General features: G+C 46.6%; 1 long non-coding RNA gene across 1 annotated transcript; it reads right to left on the bottom strand.

Annotated features, from left to right (window-relative positions):
* Positions 1–2,513: 2,513 nt before the first annotated feature.
* LOC110742928 lies at positions 2,514–4,683 on the bottom strand. The gene is made up of 2 exons (XR_002521264.2): positions 3,650–4,683; positions 2,514–3,126 (listed from the first exon to the last, which is right to left on the bottom strand). It is a non-coding gene; the product is annotated as an uncharacterized LOC110742928 (long non-coding RNA).
* Between the last annotated feature and the right edge of the window lie 782 nt (positions 4,684–5,465).

Below are 5,465 nucleotides of genomic sequence, written 5' to 3'. Positions count from 1 at the left end.
GGCCTGATCACTGTGAGTATCTTACTTCGTGGACGGCTGGGTTTTGAACAGTCCCATTTCCTTACCTTTATAGCAGGCAGGCTCCACGCCCAGCTTTTACAGCTCCCTGCTGGGAAACAGCCCTACCTATCACTCTGCTGGAACGGCTGGACCTGTGGACGAGAAAGGACCCCTCGGAAAGTGCAGAGTTCTGCACGCTCAGTCTGCAGTTCATCACCCATGCTTGCTTTATGCTCCTCGCTTCAGAGAGCGTACAAACGGCCAGGGCCATGCCTGCAGATCCCCTCGTGTTCCGTTTCAGTCTTTTCTCCCCGTGGACGTTAAACTCTCTATGGAAAATATGTTCTGCAAAAACTATCTCCTCACTTTTAAAACTAGCTGAGAAGTAGAAATAATAGCTTTCCACTTTTATTCTTCAAAGAGATATAGCACTTGGCCAATTCAAGGGTAGAAACTCTCTCTCTTAACTGCTTTTTTGGGCCTAATGCAACTTCAAATTGAGACTATCCTCAAAGACACATGGGCTTAGGAACCGAAAATAATTCTGTTTTCGGCAATCACCACTTCTGAGCAAACTCGGATCTTTATCCAGGTCTAATGGCAAAGGACTATAGAGTCCAGGGGAATCATCTTTTAAATGTCTGAAAAGAGTGTCAATGCCTAAATTACTAATAATTACACTCAGCTTCCTTTCAAGCAAAGACATTGAATGCAGAGGAGAGAAAACGTACTGCAAGGCTGAGCCGTCTCTGCACTTGGCTTCTCATCTGGTTTAAGAAAAGTGTCTCAAGGCCAACCTAATCTTTGGGTTGAAAAGAGGCATTTTAGGATAAGATAGCAACTTGGGCTGCCTATGGGACGTTGGCTCCTCCGTGGATCTGTGTGTCAAGCTGCACACACCCTTGTGAGTTATATTCACATCACCGTGTGACACCCACAGAGACACTTCCCTCACACAGACTGATAAAAATTCCATGTTGGGCCAATTTTTAATCTGCACCCTGTAAATTCAAATTCCATGGGTAGTTTGGCTTAATACAACCAGCCCACCCCGTGGCTCTCTTTGGCCAGTTAACTCCACTGGCTTCCAGGGAATTCCCACAGATCTTCCCAAGGCAGAGTCTTCCATCCCAGGCCCCACCAGCGCCTGCCTCCACCCATCTGGAGCCATTCCTTCTCCTTTCTGGTCCTCCTGCTAGTCGTCAGCATTAGGGAGGTCCTGCTCAGCACTGCAATCTTGGGGTTCTTTCTTTGAGGCTTATGTCATTCTAGCCTCATTACAGGAGAAACAATTAAACCAATATAGTTATCCAGCTTTCACGGGCTGTGGTCAGGGTGGGTGGGAGGTAGTGGTGGGAAAACAGCACCTGCCTGTCTGCTCGGCTTCCGCAGGGCAGTCCTATAGTTTAAAATCACTTTCATGTGTCATTTGTTGCTCTTCAGGACTGATATTTGATTTAAAAAATTTATTTCCTTTCAATTAATCTTATATCTCCTTAGAGATATTTTTTTTTTGCAAATATACACCATAATTTTGTCCTCCCTAAGCTTACTTTAAAAGTAAATTAAAAAGACAGTCAATAACAGTACTTATTAAAAACTTGTTTTATGGGAAGTATCGCTATGCTGGGACTGAGAGGTACATACAACAAATCTCTTTCCGGAAGAATGTGTAAGAGAGTGAGCAAAGAGCAACCAGGAATTCAATCAGCAAGTAATAAGTTCACAGCGATGTGGAGGTTCACAGAAGGCCCTGGCAAGTTGGATGGGCTGTGAGTCCCATGGCAGCCCCTGCCCAGAGCCACGGCCTGAGGCCCTGGGTCACCTTATGCTGCTGATGCAGAGTCCCCCGAGCCCAGTCACACCAGCACACTGTGCCTGCCACTGTCCCACACGGAGGGATTTACTCCCGCCCCTTCTCTGAGCACATTTTGTAAATACCTTTGTTTTATAACTTATTGCTCCAACAGAATATAAACTTATAATTGTGGGAATTGTTCATTTTTTAATGCCCAAGTCACAGCATCTGCCAAACACAGAATAGGTCTTCAATAAATGATGAATTGAGTTGGCCCTACTCATGAACTCTATTGACTGGAAATGGTTTCACAAAGGTGGTAAGATTCCAACTGAGCAGTGAGGATTTGGGGTAAAATTTGGCCAGTTGAAAGCTGTAGCAAGCGTGTTCCAGTGCATGGGACTGTGAGAGCAAAGGAGCGGAAAATACAGGAGAAGGAGCTAATAAAAGGCAACTGTGAGAATGGGGCCAGATGTAAGGGACCCTGGAAGTGAGCAGATGTGCCCCCACTCTAGCTGGTAGCTAATGGGGGCATCTGGGTCTTCTGTGTGGGACTGTGGCACACAGACGAGGGAAAGCAATTCTCACAGCAGCCCGGTACAACGATGATGCCTTTTCCTAGATTTACCCAAGCCAGGAGGCAAGGGACTGGGATGGAAGATACAGAGACCAGTATTATGAGAGACTAATCAAATATGAGAACGGTTGGCCTGGTAGGTTAGAAAAAAATGATTTAATATAGCTGCCTTTAACTGATGTTTGAATTTATCTCCCCATGACTAATTTAGTTAAGAAATTACACAAAATCTCTGTTGGTTCTTGGAAATATGAGAATCCTTGACCAAAGGAGCTATGAGCTCCCCTTGTCTGCCGCAGTTCCCTGGGCAACACAGCAGCAACACCCAGCCAAGCCTGTGCCCAGCACAGCCAGAATTAGACACAGTCCGCGGGTGAGCACACGTTGCAGCCTCGGGGAGAGGCCAGGGTCAGCATCAGAGGAGCAGCGCGGCCATCAGGCTCGACGCCCGCGGGCAGCTGCAAGCCGGTGAGACCCAAGTCCAGGCACCAGGAGCACAAAGCAAGACGCACAGTCGAGACGCACTGTGGCAGGGGACACAAACGTTGGAGCACAAAGCAAGACGCACAGTCGAGACGCACTGTGGCAGGTGACACAAACGTTGGCTTCACTGACAGTCACTGGAAGGTCAGTGCCAGTGTCCTGGGCAGTGGCGTCCTCCCTGCTCGGGTGCTCCCTCTCCCGGCTCCCTGCTCAGGGAACACGGCTGTCACCAGAAGGCCAGGTTCACACACTGGTCTCTCAGCAACTCCTGCAGAAAGGAAGGATTTCCACTTCCCTAGAATCCTGTCCAAACCCAGAAATTATGTGTTTCTTGGCTCCACTAGGGCCACAAGCCCATCCCTGAACTAACTGTGGCAGCCAGAGGGGACGCAGAGCCCAGAGGGCCAGGGCCGTGTTGTGGCCACTCCTGGGAATATGGAGAACGGGTGATTCCCCAAGGAAAACGCAGGTGCTGTCATCCTAGGAAGAATGACTGGATGCCGGACAGACAGAGAGAGAGAGAGGGATGCTCACTGCAGGAGAAATGGACTGTGCAGCGAACACAGGTCCCACTGGGTGCTGGTTCATGACCCAGGCTGGGCCCCCCACTCAAAGTTTGTAAAGGGCTTTGGAGAGTTCAAAGAAAAGGAAGATAGTAATTTTTCTTAAATGGTTTCTCTGCAGACTTGGAAGTAGAGGAATAAATGAAATGACTGCCCTCCACAATGCTTGCACCTCCCTCCAACCCCCTGGTTTTCCAGTCAGATTTAAACCAAGCTGAATATACTTACTCTGGGCCAAATTAATTTATCATTTCTTCTGGGATTAACCTCTGGAAATATGCCATAGAAGAAATGGACTGTTAAAGTGTCCCTGGATGAAAACACACAGCCAGGATTTAGCTTTTACCATCAGCAATGCTTTGCTATCAAATCATAACGTATCATATACATGCCATTGTATGGGCATGTGTGCCAACATCATTTACACTCAGGATTATACTCAAATCCATGACTCAATGACCTTCTAATGACTTTTAATACTAGTGTATACAGTAGTTGAACTTTTTAAAGTTTTGTTTGTATAAGAGATATCAATGATGGCTATATTTTCATAAATCTGAAAAAAATAAGTAAACTATCCTGGAAAGATTTATTCTTAGTGAATCCAGAGTCACTGAGTTCCCATGATACTATTCAACTCTTGGAGCAGAGGCCATATTTTTCCTTCATTTTCTTTGTTATTTTATAGTAGCCAAATATTAAACTAAGAGTTACATATGCAGAAGCAAAAACAACACACCTCTCAAATCAGTGGACTCAGACTATTGCGGCCATGAGTGGAGGCGTCTGGTCTCCTTCAGGACTGTGAAATATCGTTTGACATTGGGTTCTGGGCGCCGTAAATTAAGAGGCCCACTGAGAGGTCTGGAGTGGCCAATGGGAAAGGGATAGAGCTCGCTAAACACGCAAGGGAACTTGTGAACTCAAAGGAAAAATGACCCTTGCAATTCCACGATGGGGAGGAGGGATTGCTCTGTTCTAGAAGACCCCCAAGGAAAAGTGACAACCAAGGGAAAGAAAACTCAGGAAGAGATTTTGGCTCATGCAGAACTGTTCAAAGCTGCTCTGGCTGGCCATTGGTTGAAAGCATGAGGGATTTCTTAGCCCTGAATGTGCTCAAGAGGAATGTGGATGATCACAAAATAATCTTGTTATTAAAAAGAATCCTACTGCCGGGCGCGGTGGCTCACGCCTGTAATCCCAACACTTTGGGAGGTCGAGGTGGGCGGATCACGAGGTTAGGAAATCGAGACCATCCTGGCTAACACGGTGAAACCCCGTCTCTACTAAAAATACAAAAAAATTAGCCGGGCGTGGTGGCAGGTGCCTGTAGTCCCAGCTCCTCAGGAGGCTGAGGCAGAAGAATTGCTTGAACCCAGGAGGTGGAGCTTGCAGTGAGCTGAGATCACACCACTGCACTCCAGCCTGGGTGACAGAGCGAGACTCCATCTCAAAAAAAAAAAAAAAAAAGAAAGAAAGAAAGAAAAGAAAGAAAGAAAAGAATCCTACTATGCAAAACTAAATTCTTCACATGTGCCTGGGACTCTGTCCTTCCACAGGATTTTGATCAGCCAATCAGTTTCAACCCACTTCCTGCCATCCTTGTTGCCACCACCCTCATTCCTCTCCTGGGCTATGTAAAGGAAAATAAGCTAATCAGCTTCAACATCTATTTCTCCATCAGCCAATCAGCTTCAATATCTATGTCTCCATCATCTCCTCCCATTATGATGTAGGTTTCTCATTCTTAAAAACAAGCATAAACCAAAACCTGGCACTTCCCATATCTCCTTCAGCTGCCAGCCTTTCTCCTGTCACTTAGAGCCACACTTTCTGTATGCGTTGTCTAGATGCAATCGGCGTCATTTCACCCTGAACACACCTCACAAACCACTCAGCCTGTGGACCACTCCTCTGAGTGTGACCTTGCCAAGGTCATTCATGATTTTCATGTCAATCAATCCAGTGGACACATGTCAGTCCTCAGGCTGAATGATCTCTCATGGTGACTCTTGAGACATTCATATCCCTGAGGCTCCCATGA

Source organism: Papio anubis, chromosome 4 (assembly GCF_008728515.1).
Source record: "Papio anubis isolate 15944 chromosome 4, Panubis1.0, whole genome shotgun sequence".
Lineage (NCBI taxonomy): Eukaryota > Metazoa > Chordata > Mammalia > Primates > Cercopithecidae > Papio > Papio anubis.
The sequence above is the reverse complement of the archived record's forward strand: the minus strand, read 5'-3'. Positions and strand labels throughout refer to the sequence as shown.